This window comes from Zootoca vivipara, chromosome 3 (genome assembly GCF_963506605.1).
Source record: "Zootoca vivipara chromosome 3, rZooViv1.1, whole genome shotgun sequence".
In the NCBI taxonomy this organism is placed as follows: Eukaryota; Metazoa; Chordata; class Lepidosauria; order Squamata; family Lacertidae; genus Zootoca; species Zootoca vivipara.
In genome coordinates this window covers 1998512-2018236 of record NC_083278.1, presented here as the reverse complement: position 1 = coordinate 2018236, position 19725 = coordinate 1998512, and positions in this window count along the sequence as shown.

The window sequence follows — 19725 nt, the reverse complement described above, 5'->3', positions numbered from 1 at the left end:
CGCCGCACAGCCAGCCGGCTAGAAGGGACGTCTCCCTTCTCCCTTGCTGGCTGTGGGGTGGAGGGAGGGAAAGCCAGGCAACCGCTTTGCGCGGCTCTGGTGCTTTCCCGCCGCCCGCCCCACAGCCAGCCAGGGAGAAGGGAGACGGCACCGGGCGGGCAGTGGGGCAGGCTGGCCAGTGGCCCTGCTTCTAGGGGGGGCAATTGCCCCCTCCTGCCCCCCCTGCCTACGCCCATGCCTAGCCCCCCCCTCTTTTAGAAACCAGGCTCCATGCTCACATGGCCCCAGAGATTGTGGTGGATTAGGTAAAGTGAAACTGTTTTGAAGTTTTATAAAGCCATACACATTTTCCACCTGAAGTAGGAGGGCAAAGTATCTGATCCACAACATTGGCTCTAAGCCTGCAAATATTTGTAGGGTACCTACTGAGGTCAAAGTGGTATATAGACACAAACAGCTAAAAAATTGGTTCATCAAGATTTGAACAGTGGCCTTACTCTGTGAAGACATAGCTTTGAACCGAGACCAGAGAAGGTAATCTAAGGCCAATGTTTTTCAGACAAGAGAACATCTGTTTCCTTTCACTGCTAACCTGCTGTAAGGCTGTCCTGAAATGAATACTGACGTCTTGTAAGTAGAGGATGTTGTTGACATAGCACCTAATGTGATTTTTCTGCACGGGAAGGTGTTCCAGGAGCTGGGAGAGGCATGAGATGTTTGTGTGCGACTGCTACATGGACTGGGATGGGCAATGGATACCTCCCAAGCAAAACATTTATGCAAGGAGTGTAGGATTTCTCTAAACAGTATTTTGGGAACAGGAATATATTTTGGGTCTTCAACAACTAAGAAAACTAGCCAACGCCCACACTGTGCATGTACGCATGTACACACACACACACACACACACACACACACACGTTGGAAATACTACAAAGAAGAATGGTATGCTAACAGTAGTGATGGCCGGGAATAGCTGGGCAGCCTAACCAGAAGCTCCTGCAGTTTGAATAGTAGAAGAAGGAGTTTCATTTGCTTCAGCTTTCCATTCAAGGCTGAAAAAGCTGCCCTTGCAACAGTTTCCCTTTCTACACAGCACAGGTAAAGAATACCACAAGTGCTGTGGACGGGATCAGGCTGCAGCCATAGGGATTTATTACCACCATTTAAGTGACATCACCCTGCCCCCCCCCCCCGCCCCAAAAGTGGCTTTGGGCTTTGAATAGTTAAAGAAAGACAGAAATCTAAGAGATGCAGTGGCTTCTACCATGAACACAGGGACTGCCCATTATTTGCTCTGGCAGGGTTGATGAAGAAGCAGGCCAGATGCATCCGGGTGGCCGGGTGGAGTTTGCTTCCTCAAGAGAAGCTGCTTGGCTCTTTCACTTCTCTTGGTAGGTGGAAACTTCTTGTTTTGAAAAACTGTTTTCTTCTACCTGATGGATGCATGTTGAAATATTATTTGCCTGCCGCTGTATTACTCTAACCAGCTTCATAATTTTTAAGATCGCGTTTACGGTATCAACATTTTACAAATTTTTGCTGTTTTTAATGTTGCCTTTATTTATTGTTCTTGTATGTTGCTTTAGGTGGCCTATAAATACATGGAATATAAATAAATAAATCCAAGGGTAAATATGTTATCTACAATATCCCTTCTTACAATGAGCAGCTAATGGGGATGACTTCCTTGCTCCTTTGATATTTCACTTTATCTTCAGCACTCAGCTCTCACCTAGGACATAGGACAGTGGCCACATTCTGGGAACGGCTTCAATTGGCCAGCTAAACCAGGTGAGGGCCAATAAGTCTCAAACCCTTGGTAAGTGGGACTCCCCCTGCATGCGAAGGCAGGCTCTGGAGGATTGAGTGGATGAGACCAAGAGCGGGCCCAATGGTCAAGGAGGCCGTTTCTGCACAAGCTGCAGAGGGAAGTGAGGGGCAGATGGGGCTCGTCAGCCCGAGAAGGGAGCTCATCTACCGGTAGGAGGAGGAAATCTCTGACCCTAAACCTCCAGTGCCTTGCAGGATATTTTTGGGGGAGGAAAAGACTAAGGAGTAAACCCTACACAAATCCAGTGCCTTGTATGCCTCCTCCTGGCAACTCCTGCAGCCAAGCTGGTGCCAAATATATTGTTTTGTTTTCCTTTGGACCACCTCAGCGCGGCCACAGGGTGGTGGTGGGGTCTTGTTATCTGGGCACAAATTTGTGTTTCTGATTGCATTATGCTGCTTTCTTTTCTTTAAAGAAATGCAACAGAAGCATCAAGCCTTTGGTAAATCATGCCACATTAATAAAAAATCCCTTCCGTTCAACAATGGCTTGTATTTCCCCTCTGGCACACTTGAGCCTGGTGCTTGAAACTGCTAAATACTTTTACAGCACAGCACACTCCCATGCAGGAGTGCCAACTTGAATAAAATGGGGGGGAGGGGCAGGTATGCCTTGCCCCACATAATTGATCACATGACATGGTGCATGCACATCCTTTGAATAACAATGGCCACCAACTTTAGGGGGCCCGCCCCCTCAAATATTTTATTGGGGGAGCTGAAGGGACTTTGCCCCCCCCCAGGAGTTTACAGCTAGGTTCCCATGTCTGACTGCTCTGAAATCTGTGTTCAGGTAAGCAGGGAAGGGTTGCAACCTCAAGTCATTTTTCTTTTCCCACAGCAGGTGTCACCATTGCATGCTGCTTTGTGCTAAAAAACAAACAAGCCAGCTCTTGGAAATCTCCTACGGCCAAATGTTTATTAGACTTCTAAACTGCTCAGAGAGATCTGGGAGTATTTTGTGTCCTGGTGTTCATTTCAATGCAAATATCCTCGTTACCAATGCAAATCTGCCTATGCAAATCTGCCTGTGGGGAACCATGAAGGTTTAATGGCAGTATCCTTTGTGACCTTGGAAAGGAAATGCCGCTCTAGCAATTTGGTGACTGATAAACCTGTTAGGGACCCGTGCCCATGACCTTTCAGCATGTGGCAATCCTGGTTTAAAGTTAGCTCATAGATGACACACATGAGCTGGCTTCACAAATACCACATGCAATTCCAACGGCTGCTTTTTCAAACCCAGTGTTTCTTTTCTGTGACACTCAGGGCTCAACTCTGTAATTCCCATGCCCTGCAAAAACTAAGCCTGCTACCAAGCCTAATCATGTGGAACTGAAAGAATAGCATATTTATTTCCTCTTGGCCTCCCCTACTCTCCCTTCCTCCACTGTTGTTTCTCCTTTGGCAAATTTTAGATTGTAAGCTCCTCGGGACAGGGATTTGTTCTCTGAGAAGTAGAATCACATGGATGGCCACATATAAATAATAATTCTATCTGTCTTACTGAATACAGTTTTGTCTTTAAAAAAAACAACCCTCCGCATGCTTTGCTTTTACACCCACCTCCAACTATCACAGGATTCATGCATATAGTTAGGCAGTGTTTGGAGATGAACACGTCATATATTCCATGAAGAAACATGGCCTTCATACAATAATGGTAAAATGTGAAGCTGCTGATATAAGGTGGGGATGATACATTAATTGCAATTGCTAGCTCAAAAGTCACAGGGCTTGATCTAGCCATGATAAGCAATTTCAGGTCCCAGAATGCTCAGCTGTGTCCCACTGAACTGAAAGGGACCACAAGGAGCTTAACTTTACTTGGCTCAGATCCTGCCTTTCCACATCCATAGTGCTGACATCCCTAAAGTCCTAGGTAGGTTGTGTGTTATTACCTTAATTTTGATATCAGTTGATTTTTATGATTTGTTTGTCTTTGTTGCTGACGAATTTCATGTCAATGTCTTATGCTGAATTCGAAGGGAGCCCAAGGGCACACCCTCTAACATTTCCCCAATGAAAATAGGGACGTCCCATTCCGTGATAATTTTACTACTTATACCCCACACATCTTACAGGGTTGCCCCAGCCACTATGGGCAGCTTCCAACCTATATAAAAATGTAATAAAACATTAAACATTTTTTTAAAAAAACCTATGCTATACAGGTATACAGATAACCCCATACTCTCCAATATTTCTCCAGTGAAAATAGGGACGTCTTAAGGAAAAGCAGGATGTTCCAGCTTCTCTAAATCAGGGATGTTCCCTGGAAAATAGGGACACTTGGAGGGTCTGAGAGGTCATCTAGTCCAACCCCCTACAATGGAGTAATCTCAACTAAAGCACCCCTGAGAGATGACCATCCACCCTCTGCTTAAAAGCCTCCAAGGAAGGAGAGTCCACCACTTCCTGAAGGATTCCGTTCCATTGTCAGCTCTTACTTTCAGAAGGTTCTTCCTGATGTTGAGTAGGAATCTCCTTTCTTGTAACTTGAATCCGTTGGTTCTGGTCCTACCCTCCAGAGCAGGAGAAAACATGCTGGAAAACAGCCTGAGTCAGGCCATGGCTCCATCTTCTCCAGTACTGACTGCATGGACAGCTGGCCCAGCCCCCAGCTCTGCAGCCTTTCCCAGCCCTTCTCCCTGGATTCATTTTTATCTAGAGATATTGAGGACAAAAACCTGATACCTAAGACATGCCCAGCATGTGCTCGGCTACCAATAGCCCCACCCAATGTAAAGCTTCCAGGTGACTGAGGTTTGGGCTTGTCCTCAGTGCATGGTGCCTTGAACCTCAAGCCTTGGAAGGAACAATGTTCACAACCCTCTTTGAGCCATATGGTAAGAGCAAAGCCCATGGGCAACACAAGAAGATGCCTTGTACTGAGTCAGACCATTGATCCACCAAGCTCGGCATCGATCCTGCTTCAGGGGGCAGGATCCAGAGTGGGAGCAGGTCCCAAAGTACAGTAGATTCCTTCCCTTGTTCCTGACATACATCTGCACTCACCCCTTCTTCCCTGGCTGGGATGGGGAGATGCCATCTTGTGGTTTGCCTCAGGTGCCCAAATGCCCCGCTCAGCATTGTTGTCACTGACTGGAAGAAGCTCTCCAAGACAGGAGTCTTCCCAGCCCCGCCTGGAGATGCTGGGGATTGGACCTGGAACCTTCTGCAAGCAAAGCACATGCTCTACAACGGAGCTGCAGCTTCTCCCGCTGAGCATCATACGGCTGGACATTTTTTAGCAGGGATGCAGGAAGCGGGGAAGATCTGCTGCTACCTGTGCTGCTTATGGGATGGAATTTGAGGGCGGGGGAGACTGGGCACCCGCAGGGGATCTCAGCCTGGTTACACCTCTGATGCTTAGCCAGGTTGTTTTCAGGGAAGAAATGGAATGGGCTTGGAAGGATACACAGAAAGAGACTGGCAGAAAATCTGCTTGTGTGGCTGTGAGATACAATAAGGCTGGCTGGCAGGCAAGCAGCAATGGCAGCTGTTCCTCCCTCCCTGTGTTCTGTGTGTGTATCTGTACCCTCTCTTCCGCCCACTTTGCTTTGAGCAATTAAAAGCATTTTGTACCTTACACAGACCTCTCACTTCCTTTGTGCTTTGTCTCCTTGCTTGCCTTCCTCCACCCCCATTTCAGCTTTTTTTCTGCTTCTCCCTCCTCCTCAGCTGATGCTGCACCATCCTGCATTTGATTTCTGCATGCACACACTACTTGGGTGGGTTTTAAAAACAAACAAACTTTAAAATAAAATATTTGTTTTATTTGGGTGCATCTCAGGGTTCACCTGAGCTCAGAGAGGACCTTTCCCTTGCTCACAGCTTGTTGCTGTGTTGGCTTCAGAAAGATCAGTGCTAAAAGGCTGAAGATGAGAAATAAAGATTAATGTTATTTACAGTACACAGGATTTCCTGGTCATTTATGTTTTAAAGAGAAATTAGCACTAATAGGCGAACACGTTTCAGGCTATTAGAAACAACCGTAAGCATCTTTTTGAAAATTATCCTTGAACATTGTCCAGTGGGAGAATTTGCAAATTGGCTAGGAGGAAAACCAGCGGAAGACCCTTCCAGCTCTACAATACTATGACTCTAGGTCTGCAAATGGCCAGTTTATATATCTTGCTAGATGCTGCTACTTTCACTGTTTTGGCATGAGCTGAGCATATGGGTAGGACCACAAAATGAAGATAACATAGACTCCTTCTGGTACAATAAAAGAACTCATGAGCTGTATTGCTGAGTTGGGTAATAAATGTATGCCTGTTTTAACCAGCCATCAAGGCCAGTGAAATAAACAAAAAAGTGTGTGTGGGGGGGGAGACCTGATACTGAATCTTATTTAAACAGACATTTTAACAACTTGGAAAACTGATTTTTAAAAATTATTTTACTGAAAGCTTGTTGCTTCTTTTTTATTGCCCCTCTAATTTTTCTCTTCTCCTTCCATTAAAAGTACTTTGAGATCTCTGGAGCAAGTAGTTTCTTTATGACTATACCACTTAAAATGTATTTTGCATGAATTGCATGCAAAGTACATTTTAAGTGGTTTAGTCATGAAGAAACTACTTGCCCCAAAGATCTCAAAGTAATGATGTTGTAAACATCCACTTTGATTGTCCAAAGTAGCTCTCTCCTCAGGTCTTGGTATGGCTAAGCCTCTTAAAAAAATTAAGAAGCCAGCTTGAGGATGTGGCACTTGCCAGCCCTCGTGGGAGCAAAAGGCAGGTTTGGTCTTTAAGCTAATGGAAAAGAAAGAGGCACTTTGGTTTAGGCCTGAAGTGAAACAGCTTGCATTTATTACGGTATACTGCTGGTTTCCAAGAATCAGCATTAAGGTGTATGGGGACCAGGATTTGCGGGGTGGGATGATGCCACTATCTGTTTGTGCACCTACACGCTTCTTCCCCCTGCTCAAGCTGTGCATTTGTAAATAAACAAATAGCACAAAAACACTCAGTCTCGAATATTCTCTCTTCCCAAGGAAGCGGAGTCTCTAGGTACAAAAGGAACTCTTTGAGAAAGGTCACGCAAAATAATGGTAGCAGCAATAACAACCACAACATCAATGTCAGGCTGTATGCAGAAATCTGCATTCTCTTCAGAATATTTGTGCTGAATTTGTTTAGCATCTTCCCTAAGTCCCCACCCATTTCATTTGTCAAATTGCACTTGGCATCTGTTCTCCTCCTGCAAGTCCCACCTGGGTTCATGGCCTGCCAAGCTTGAAGTTGGCAGAACCTGGAGTCATAACATACAGTGTACCAGTTAGTCATGAAAGTTGAGTTTCTGAGTTCAGTCTGATCGAGCCACAGTGATAAACTCAAGGAAGTTTTATGATGCTGTAATTTAGAGTTTATAAAGCATCACTTAGGCAGATGCCAATTAATGCTGGTGGTTTGCTTTGTTTATGATGTGGCAAACTAATTAACCCAACACACAGAGGTGTGATCTGCATTCATAGAAAAATGAGAACAGGCTGTGCCCAAATGTAACAAGAGAGTGTACTAAAGGGACCCTCCATTATTCCTTCTCACATCAAGCTTCTTCCAGAGCTAGAACGAATATCCACATCATAAATGGATATGTTGACTGCCAGTCAAGCACACACTTGGATTCCCATCCATTGAAAGGTTGTTTTCTCCAGAAAAGCGGACACAGAGCAAATGGATTCAAGCTACAAGAAAGAATATTCCACCTAAACATTAGGAAGAACTTCCTGACAGTAAGAGCTGTTCGACAGTGGAATTTGCTGCCAAGAAGTGTGGTGGAGTCTCCTTCTTTGGAGGTCTTTAAGCAGAGGCTTGACAGCCATCTGTCAGGAATGCTTTGATGGTGTTTCCTGCTTGGCAGGGGGTTGGACTGGATGGCCCTTGTGGTCTCTTCCAACTCTATGATTCTATGAAGTTTAGACGCCAGGCTACAAAATCCTGCAGTTTCCAGGACAAGGGAAGGCCCATCTAGAGTGCACTGCAGTATTCCAGTCTTGACGTCCCCAATGCCTGCACTCCTGTGGGTCAAGCTCTTCTGGTCCAGGAACGGACATAGCTGCCATACCAGTCGCAGCTCATAAAAGAGCGAAGCCAATTCAGCGGTTCCTTTCTTGACAGGAAGAGAAACATATCTATGGAACTAGCAGGGGACACACACAAAGGATTGAGTTAACTTCTAGTAGGGAGAAACACATTGTAATGTTTCTACTGAGGTGAGTGAATAATTAAAGCAGTTAATTCAAGGCTGCCTTTCCTATGAAATGGATATCAGCCCATGTTGTTGTTGTTGTTTAGTCGTTTAGTCGTGTCCGACTCTTCGTGACCCCATGGACCATAGCACGCCAGGCACTCCTGTCTTGCACTGCCTCCCACAGTTTGGTCAAACTCATGTTCGTAGCTTCGAGAACACTGTCCAACCATCTTGTCCTCTGTCGTCCCCTTCTCCTAGTGCCCTCAATCTTTCCCAACATCAGGGTCTTTTCCAAGGATTCTTCTCTTCTCATGAGGTGACCAAAGTATTGGAGCCTCAGCTTCACAATCTGTCCTTCCAGGGAGCACTCAGGGCTGATTTCCTTAAGAATGGATAGGTTTGATCTTCTTGCAGTCCATGGGACTCTCAAGAGTCTCCTCCAGCACCACAATTCAAAAGCATCAATTCTTCGGCGATCAGCCTTCTTTATGGTCCAGCTCTCACTTCCATACATCACTACTGGGAAAACCATAGCTTTAACTATACGGACCTTTGTCGGCAAGGTGATGTCTCTGCTTTTTAAGATGCTGTCTAGGTTTGTCATTGCTTTTCTCCCATATCAGCCCATATAAACAGGAAAGTGGGAAGAGGCCAAAGACTAGAGATGTGTCATGGAATATTAGCAGGACAATATTAGTGTACAAAAGATGTGTTTGGAAAGGAGAACTGCTGGAAAGGCAAGAAAGTGTGCAGTGCCAGGTGGGCCTTGCATGCCAGACAAGTTTTTGCGCATGGGAGACCAAACAGCTTTCATTCAAAAGTCCTGCACTTCACAGCTTCCCACTGAATGCATCTAGTTCCTGTGCGGAGGACGGTGCCGGCTGAGGCCCTGCACAGTGGCAAAATTCCTGGCTCCCCTGCCAGGCCCCCACTTGGTTAATTGCTGCCACCAGCCATGTTCCCACCTCCACCATATGCAGTTCAGGAAACTCAAGATGTGGTTTCGCTACCATGGGCAAGGTATTCTCTGAAACATCCTACCATTGTGTTCTTAGAATTAACTTGGGATTCAAACTATTGTGATGAATTTTGGTGTTCAGGGTTTGGCTAAACAGAGTGGGGGTCCTATTTACTGAACACAGCATGTTTCCCACTCATGCAACAGTGAAGCTTGGAAGAGGAAAATCCAATGCTTCTGTAACTGCCCCCCCCCCCGCAACACGCACAATAGATGAGATGACTGAACAGTCCACTGAATCTCACCACAAATCATGCTTGAAGCCATCCATTGCTGTACTGCTTGTCAGGTGAAGTTAGTATCCTGGTCACCTTTCCACATGAAAAAGCGAAATGGGGATACAGTGTGTGCGTTTCAATTTATCAAGTTCAAACTAATACCAACTTAGATGTCCATAGCCGTCAGGGTCTCCACTACCCCAGAATCAACAACTTAGCCATTGCCAGCAGCCCTGGACCCAGCCATGACAGTGAACTTAGGTCATAGGAAAAACCAAAGAAACTGCTTCTCTTTGCTTCCCTCATCCTAAAGACAGATAACCATTGCATGTCACCCCTCTCACTTCTCTTTTTCATGTTTCATTGATCTTACTTACTTACCTAAAGCTCTTGTGAGACCTGGAGTTCCGTTAACTTGCAGGCAAACTTTTCCTCCTCCTGGTTTGTTTCTCCCTTCTGCAATCTCACTGGGTCTCTAAATGCCTGCCTGAGAAATACCTAACTCTCTCTCTGTAGTTGGAACTGTGTAAGCTTGGGGTCCAGCAGGCAAATGAGAATTGGGTTGCCTGCACAATTTCTAACCATTTTACTCTCTTGCATTTCTGTATTGGTGCTTCAAGCCACAAAGCCATTCCTGTTTGCTCTTTGTCATTTTGTACAAATAAAATAAAGCATAGCATATGGTGTGGGTTCTTGCTAATTCCTCTGAAGAAACAAGATAATATTGGCATTAATTGGTAGCAATAATTTCTTTTTTAAAATAAACATTTTTATTAGATTTTCCAATTTAAATATCTAATCCATTTTCAAATTATACAAATATCAATTAAACAATTAATCCAAATCTTCTGCCAAATTATACAAATTTAAATTTGACTTCCCATGCTTCAGACTCAGAAAGCCTAGTCCTCTTATAGTCACTGCTTTCTAATCAATAAAGTCCAGATCTTATCCAATAGTCTATTAAAATCCTTCTATCTTCTTTCAAGCCTCTGAGTTTTTCGAGCAAGCAAGTTTGACCATGTTTCTGTGTAAGTTTATGCTTATGATTCCTCTGTAAATTAGCACTGTCTCTTCGCATGCTGGTATCTTGCCAAGTCTGTCCAGAAATCCAAAGATCCTTCTCACAGCTAGCAGCAGCCATCTTCGAGCAGTCCCCATAAATCAAATCTTTAAGCCTCTGTGATGTTTTCTCCAGATCGCTACTCAATATAGCCTTTTCAGGGAAGATTTGCCAGATCAAAACTATAAATACACATCTAATGTCTTATTTATGGCTCTCTCCCCCTTTGACTATCTCCAATATGGCGGATTCTAAATTATAGCTGCATCATAACTCAAAAGTTTCTTGACAAGTTTCTAGCCACTAATGAGATCGCTTCTCTTTGATGTCCATATTTTGAGGAATCTTTAACCACATTCCAAGCGAATCCAAGAGAACATACTTTGATTATTTATGTTTTCAATTCACACAGTTTATATATATTTTAAAAACCATATTAATTCAATAATTTTCCCACTTTCCGATCTCACTTGCTTTATAAATGTTGTTTATGGTTCTTCAGATGGGAGTTTTGTTAGGTGAATTGTAAAGCACAGTAATGCAGAATTATAAAGTTCTCGCTCCCCCCTTCAGCTCCGTCACATTCCATTTCTTGATGATTACATTCCTCTGTTATCTTTTGTTTTCTCAGTGGCTGAGCTTAGCAGTATAAATCTTCTTTCCTTGTCTGAAGCATGTCCATGACTTATATACAATCTTTCTCTTGTCATGGAACATGTTTTCACTCGTAGAGACGGCGTCCAGGGGATCCAGGCTCCCACAGGGGCTTTCCATCCAGTGCCCCCGGCCTCTCCTTCCTTCCGAAGTCGAAGCTGGTAGTGGGCAACTGCGGATGAGACAGCATCTTCCCGTACCCCGGGAAGACTTCGGGAGGCTGCATACTCCCCTTTACAGCCTCGTAAATTACCCCGTGGGAGCAGGAGAGATGGTATTTTCAGCCATCTTCTACGGCGATCCAAGTGGAAGTCCGGTAGCAATAATTTCTGTGCCATATAAAGATCCTCAAAGTAATAGCTCTGTGAAAATGTCTGTAAGATTCAGGTTCATGTCTGTGTGTCTGTGAGTAGATTTGGTACCAGCCTCTGACTGATGACGTAGTGGAGCTTTCTGCTAATTCTCAGATTTCAGTATCAACCTCATAATTACATAATTACACACTGAATAGCTGGAGGAATTGAAATCATTGCTAGAGTTGTTGGAGCTTTTAAAAAAATGTATTTTAAAGTTTGCCTAGCAACAGAGGAGACTGAAAACACCCCATATTGGTCAATATGATTATGACATCACTGGCCTGGTCTTCCAGTTTCTCTTCATCAATCTTCAACTCAGTGTACACACTCTCTCTTGTCTTTATTGATAGCTCTGTTGTCTCCTGACAAGCCCCCAAATCTTGCCCAGCCTTTAAAGGTGAGGGATTTGAAACTTTCAGGTGGCTGGAAGAGGGTGGCTCTGTTTATTCAACTTCTATTGCTAAGCTGAAGGGACACAGGTGGTGCTGTGGTCTAAACCACCGAGCCTCTTGGGTTTGCCGATTGGAAGGCCAGCAGTTCGAATCCGCACAATGGGGTGAGCTCCCGTTGTTTTGGCCCACTCCTACCAACCCAGCAGTTCGAAAGCATACCATCGTGAGTAGATAAATAGGTACCGCTGCAGTAGGAAGGTAATTGGCATTTCCGTGCACTCTGGTACTTGTCTCGGTGTCCCGTTGCACCAGAAGCAATTTAGACACGCTGGCCACATGACCCGGCTCCCTCAGCCTGAAAGTGGAGATGAGTGCTGCACCCCATAGTCAAATTCGACTGGACTTAACTGTCCTGGGGCCCTTTTCCTTTACCTTTTTTTACTAAACTGTATTCCTACTGATCTTTCTTGATCAATCTGTCACTTTTGCAATCTTCTGGTCACAAAAATCTTGCAAATGACCTAGTAAACCCTTTGAGAAGGTTCCATTTCTTATTTGAGTCTCTAGAAATTTCAGGAATGCATGGGAAGCAGGTAGGAGACTGCTGAAGAGTAGAAGGTAAGGAATCCAGGGGTCTTGATAACCTCCTTTGATAGAGGAATTCCCCTGCTTAGGAGCAGGTGATGGGATAGGAACAGGAGGCTTGTCTTTGAATGGTGGGGGAAAGGAGATGGTTGGTTGACTGGTGCTCTTTTTGTCTCCCTCCTGGAGACATCACCAAAGAGAGAGAGAGGGAGAGAGGGAGGGAGGGAGGGAGAGAGGAAGGACAAAGTTTTGTGTATGTTAGTTTAGAGATGCAAATTTAGATATAATCACTCCAATTTAAATATAAATACTACTCATATTGCCACAATGGGGTAGACTGTTTCAATTTGAAGTAATATTTGTATGCTGCTTTTGCAACAACCAAGCTGAGCTCAGTCAGCTCACAACAACAACAACAACAAACTAATAAAAACAACTCCTAATACAGAAAAAATGCATTAAAGGTATAACAAATACAATCTATGAACCAAAACAGTATAAATTGCAATATATGAATGTATTATAGTCAATAATATGCCAGTAATATTGATCAGCCCTGAAGCAACACTCCCCATCAAACCCAAACAAGTTGCCCCATCTCTCCCTTCTCACCTGAAGACTGTGACCAAGTTACCTGTTTGTCTGCTCAGTCTGCTGCCGAGCTACTAAGTGTTGATGGGCAACTTCAAGCCCTCAGTTCTCCCTTCTTATGGTTAGGCCGGGTATGGTCTGAAGACACATGAGGCCACAACCTTGCAGAAGCTAAGCAGGGCTGGGTGTGGTCATTTTCTGGATGGGTGACAGCTTGGGAACCACTAGGCCACTCTGAGTTCCATGGCTAGGAAAAGGTGGGATAGAGAAGTAACAATGTAAGAGTAAGAATTCTTTATACCAGTAATTAAATTGGACATGGACTGAGAGCCCTTCAAACAGAAGCCTGTCCTCTGTAGAGGCAATCTTCTCATTGGGGCATTTCAGTCAGAGCCTCAAAGAGGTAACAGGCAGGCATGGGGAGGTGCTTAAATTTAGATAGTGCCTCCCTTTTTGGGAGAAGAAATTACTATATGTCTTGGAACCTCTGCTCTTTAATTCCAAGCACATGGGCACAGGCTGTAGTTACTCAAGCTGACTGATGATTTATCCCAGCAATCTGCATTAGGGAAAATCCCATACCTGAAGATGTTCCTTGAACTGAGTACTCTGCTGAGTAACCTCAAGGCCCAGCAAAGGAAGGTACCAAAAGGAGGGCATTGTAGAATGAAAGTGTGGTGAAACAGATGCCTAGAGAGAATGCAAACAAGGCATGTATGCTCAGAATACATATTTCACATCATCTGTGCAGTGATGTAAGAAAACCTTTCAAACAGTACATGACTGCATTTGCAAAATTTGCAACACACAAAGGTGACATTAAATGAAACCAGCCCTCCACAGTAGTAAGTGGTCTGCTAAAAAGGATTAGTGAGTCAGTGTGCCTTATTGTTCATCTCTGCTCATTTCATGTTAAAGTATCTCTCCTTTTGAGGGCGACAGCAACACCCATACAATAACTTGTTCCCTTTTTACAAATTAGTATCTGAGGTGGTAAAAATAAAATGGTCTAGCCTATGCAGTAAGTCCAGGATGAGGGCAGCATTTGGATGCAGGCCTCCTCAGTCATTTCTTACAGTGGCAGAGCATGAACAGAGGAGGGGAGAGGACTGTTTGGCATCTTCCCTCTCCTCTGCTCCCCGAACTGTTTAGCCTTGGTTGCTGTTCTGAGGGCCCGGCTAGGCGTCTCAGCTGCAAGGCTGTCTGAAGACCACCTCTTAGGTGACATGAGCATTGCAAGATGGTGTTGGAAGCACATGCCAGCAGAGTATCCCCAGAGAGAGACAACAGAAGGCACCAGCCCGTTGGGGGAAATCTCTGGTGGGTGAAGATGAGCAGAAGGGCTCTCTGCTGTGAGCTGTGTATGTGTGTGTTTGGGGTGGGGAGCTTTGCATTTAATTTTCCTTGTGGAAATTAGATGTTTTCATTTTGGGAGGAATTCAGTGTAGCACTTAAACAGATTGCTGTGTCCGTGCATGCATTTCTGCTTTCCAGATGGAATGATCTGCCCTCTCCTCCTCCCATGCGCTGCTCGGGGGGGGGGGTCTCCCAATTTCCCCTGAGTCAATTTGGTTGGACAGGAAGGGCAAAGCCTCATTGTGCTAGAGGAAGTCCTTGCATGGGCTTCTGCTGGTGGGGCTTGTTAGTTGAATCCCAACCTAAGAGTTTAGCTGTCCCATACGGGGATCAAACCTACAACCTTGGCATTATCAGCATGCTCTATCCAACTGAGCTACCCAGGAACTATCTTTTAATGGGACTGTATTGATCACACCAGGCTTTTCTGCATGAATAGTGGAATACTTTTCAGTGACAAAAGCACAAAATAGAACCACTAAGGAAAGAATTATGTAGAAGTTGCTTGTTGGATGAAAGAGTTCTGTAGAAATAATGCAATGGTTGCCAGAGGAGGAAGCTTTCTTTGCCTGTGAGGAATGCTCTACAGAACTGTAGAGGTTTTGGCTCAGCCCTGCCAAGCAGGGGAAAGTTGAGTTGCAAGAGTGTGGGAGGTGAGTTACAAGGTGGTAAAACTGGTGCAGAGTGCATAAGATGACCCAGTTTATTAGTGTAATGGGCATTGGTCCAATGGAACCACACTTGCAAATATCCACATGCTTTTATTATGACCAAGTGAGTGCAATGTATGTGATTCATTTGGTGGTATCCATAATTCCCTGCCCTCATCATGACTAAACACTGAAAAGAGATTCTGATAACAGCAACAATTTCTGTTTGTATAGCATCTCATTATTTGCTGCTGAGTGCTAGGCCCTTTTGTGCTCTGTTCCCTGGCAAGCTCACCTGGCAGGAAATTTCTTCTGTAAAGCCAATTCATTTGAGTTCTAAAGCATGCAATATGTTTGTGTTAAACACCCCTTTTCTAACATAATTGATTTTCACTGATTTCCAAAAAAGTATGCTAAGAACATAAATGGACCCCAGCTTGATCCGACCAAAGGACGATCTACGGTAGTTCACTATTCTGTTCCCACAGTGGCTAGCCAGATTGTGGCTTGTGGGACTTGAGGGTAACCTTGTAATTCCGAGCAACTGGTATTCAGAGGCTCCAATACTAGAGGTAACGTGCTAGTAGCTGGGAGTCCCACATGCTCCGCAAACACAACTCTGGTCATGACAACTCAGGGCTTGCAACATTTTTCACCAGCTAGTTTCTGAACAAAAGGCAGCACCATCTAGTGACTGGCCTTGAAATAGAAGGGACTGCCACCCCTGGCCAGCTCCTCCTTCCTCGACACTGCCCCCACCCCTTGCCTCTCTTCCCTCGCCAAAAGCAACTTCATTCACAGATCCTCCACTTGCCTTTACATGAGGGAGGCTTGCTAAACCTCTCTATGAAATGCTTCACTCCACTCCTTGGTTCAAGGCCTCCCACCAGCGCTGCTTCCTCACTCGCCTGCCTGCTGTTTGTCACACTGGAGTTGGTGTAGCTAGCTGTTTACAGACATGCAAACTGGTTTAAGAAGTGTCGTCAAAGGGTTGTGATTTGCTTCCTGCAGCAGAATTGTCTAGTGAGCAACACAGAATGGCATGATGCAACACAACCCTGCTAAAATATCCCAAATATGTATTCAGTGCTAGCCATACAGAACTGTGAGCAGTCGTTGAGTCACACCCCACTTGGTTAATTAGACTAGAGACAGATAAACCTACTGTACACATGGCATAGCTGTGGACCGAGAACTCCCAGAAGTGCAAACTGGATTTTGAAGGGCAGAGGAACCAGAGACCAAATTGCAAACATGCGCTGGATTATGGAGAAAGCTAGAGAGTTCCAGAAAAACATCTACTTCTGCTTCATTGACTACGCAGAAGCATTTGACTGTGTCAACCACAGCAAACTATGGCAAGTTCTTAAAGAAATGGGAGTGCCTGATCACCTCATCTGTCTCCTAAGAAATCTTTATGTGGGACAAGAAGCTACAGTTAGAACTGGATATGGAACAACTGATTGGTTCAAAATTGGGAAAGGAGTACGACAAGGCTGTATATTGTCTCCCTGCTTATTTAACTTATATGCACAATTCATCATGCGAAAGGCTGGACTGGATGAATCCCAAGCCAGAATTAAGATTGCCGGAAGAAATATCAACAACCTCAGATATGCTGATGACACAACCTTGATGGCAGAAAGTGAGGAGGAATTAAAAAACCTTTTAATGAGGGTGAAAGAGGAGAGTGCAAAATATGGTCTGAAGCTCAACATCAAAAAAACCAAGATCATGGCCACTGGTCCCATCACCTCCTGGCAAATAGAAGGGGAAGAAATGGAGGCAGTGAGAGATTTTACTTTCTTGGGTTCCATGATCACTGCAGATGGTGACGGCAGTCACGAAATTAAAAGACACCTGCTTCTTGGGAGAAAAGACAGCGTCTTAAAAAGCAGAGACATCACCTTGCCGACAAAGGTCCGTATAGTTAAAGCTATGGTTTTCCCAGTCATGATGTATGGAAGTGAGAGCTGGACCATAAAGAAGGCTGATCGCTGAAGAATTGATGCTTTTGAATTATGGTGCTGGAGGAGACTCTTAAGAGTCCCATGGACTGCAAGAAGATCAAACCTATCCATTCTGAAGGAAATCAGCCCTGAGTGCTCACTGGAAGGACAGATCGTGAAGCTGAGGCTCCAATACTTTGGCCACCTCATGAGAAGAGAAGAATCCTTGGAAAGACCCTGATGCTGGGAAAGATTGAGGACACTAGGAGAAGGGGACGACAGAGGACGAGATGGTTGAACAGTGATATCGAAGCTACCAACATGAGTCTGACCACTCATTCTACCTACCCAGTCTCCAATCCAGCAACAGGAAAACTCTTCTGTCAAATCTAACAGCTGCTTCACACAATACCCTCAATCATGCACACAGACCTGTGTATTAAAGGCATATTAAAGTCATGCCATAGTATTCTGCTGCATACGCCTGGAAGTAAAAAACAGGTGTGCAATTTTGAGACAAAAGGTGTATACTTTTCACCTCCAAACCCATGTAAGGCAAAATGTTATGTGTTTAAACAACTGAAGGTCAGTTGAAGGAGAAGGGGAATTGGCTGGGCCAAGAAGACCAGGAGTAAAGGGGGTGGGTAAGCACAATGTGATATGAGCCGATAACAGAACTGTGTTAATTAGAAGTTTTAAAGCAGGTTAATCAAAAGCTACCGTAGATTGAGATGCTGTTTTACCAATTTTGGTTTTCTTTCACTCACAGCCAGCACTGTATTTTCTGGCAAAGTTGCCAAGTAGAAGGCATTTCTATGTCATATGGAATTATTTCAATTTTATCTCAGGCAGAATCATACATACAGAAAGTCTGAACGTTTAGTCAAATAATTGATTTTTTTCCTCTTTCAAAGCCGCTTGCTTGGAGAATTTCTGATTTATTACTGTATTCCTTTAAACCAAATTTTGTCCTATGCTTAACATTGATGTCTTCTCTTAAGCACCCTAACTCCCACTAAAGGTTATTAAAGGTGGCTTAGTTGCTTTGCAGATACCTTTTTGCATACCAAATTCTCCCCCTCCTCCCTCCTCCATTATTACAGGGTGGTGTTTGGTTTCATGTTGTAAACATCCTTCATGTCTCAAGCCACAGTAGTGAATGTATTGCCATCATGATTGTAGCACAAAAAAGTGGTTGTGTGACATGTTACAGGTGCTCAAAGCATATTAACAGGGCCGTCTTAAGCACATCCAGTGCGTGGTGCAAATATCCCTCCAGCGTCCCCCTCCGTTTCCCAGAATTTAAACTCGGGGGCCCAACTTGTGGACCACCTCGCAGCCCCAGGAGCCGCCACCCACAGAAGACTCTGCCAATGTGGTGGCTGTGGCTGGCCAGACCGCTGGAACCCCACGCTCGCTTGCAAGGCTCCGGGGCCCCTCCTCCTCCTCCACTGCCTGACAATGACAGCCCACTGCCAGCGCTCTCGCTGCTGCCCAGCGGCCCGAGGAGCAGGAGGCGGTTGCCACACCACCACCGCCTGTGTCCCAGGGAGCGGTGGTGGTGGGGCGGCAGGCACCGGTGACGCGGAGGAGGCCCCTCCTGCCACTGCCGCTCCTGCCACTCACTCAGATGACAGCAGCTTGACGGGCGGTGGCTAGGGGATTCCTGCAGCCGAGGGAGAGGAGGAGCCATAGGGCTTGGTGGCTCCTTGCGTCCCGCCAACCACCTGGCGGCGTGCAGGTAATGGGAGGCCGCCGGCAAAGCTGCGCAGCTCCCCCACTCGCTGGGGCGCCCCTGAGAGGCCGGGTACCCTGGCGCAACGAACCACTAAGCCCTGTGGGAAAGATGCCTCAGTCTGCATATTATACATTATGAGATTAATTCAGAATGATGCAACTCTCTTAAATGACCACACCACTTAGGCAAGGAATATCCTTTTATTACTTATGAATGCTGGAGGTGCACTTTTGCCATATTCTGCAGTATAAGAGCTCTTGTAAAGAAAATGTATGTATTTAATTTCTTATTACTTTCTTACTCAGGAAGCAAAACTAAGATTGTTTTCCACCTGTAATTGTTTTGTGAAAATGACGGACTACAAGTTATGTTTATGCAAGTAAAACTGGAAGGTAACCAATTCATACTTTTTAAGACTCCTAACCAGGAGACATGGCATTTGAACATTATTATTATTATTATTATTGAAATTTGTATACTGCCCTTTATCTGCAGATCTCAGGCGGTTCACATAAAATTACAATATAATTCATGAGAATCTCTTGTCCACCATTCTTTCAAAGAACTATTGTGTTTCCATTTCAATAAACCTGTTTTTTCCATGGAAACAGGGCTCAGTATTCCCAAGGATACCACCAGCCTTGCTCCTCTCCTATGAGTGAAGAAAATTAAAGTAACTGTGTTGAAAAATAACATAGCTCCCTTGGTCTCATGTAAGCGAGCTGTAATTTAATCACCTGGGACCAATCAGAGCTTGATAAAGAACAGTGTTATCCTTGATGTAATTTTTTCCCCTTCTGTCTCTTAAATCCTAAGATATAAACTTCTAGTTTCAGTAAATTCTGCACACAAAGAGACATGATGACTTTTAATTGTGCTAGTTTTTACTTTAAGCTTAGCTTCTTACTGAACTTTCCATACCAGTGGCAACCCAAATGATGAGGTTCAGATGTTCTTAGTTTCCCCTCACCAGAAATGGCCAATAGGCAGGCAGCTATAGTCCAGCAACATCTGGGAGGCATGGTTCTTAGGAACGTTCTATTATTCCAGTTGCCTAAGGACCAAGACTACGTGGAATTTACTGTTGCAGTTATGCAAGTGGCCACTGCAGGGAAACCTGAGGG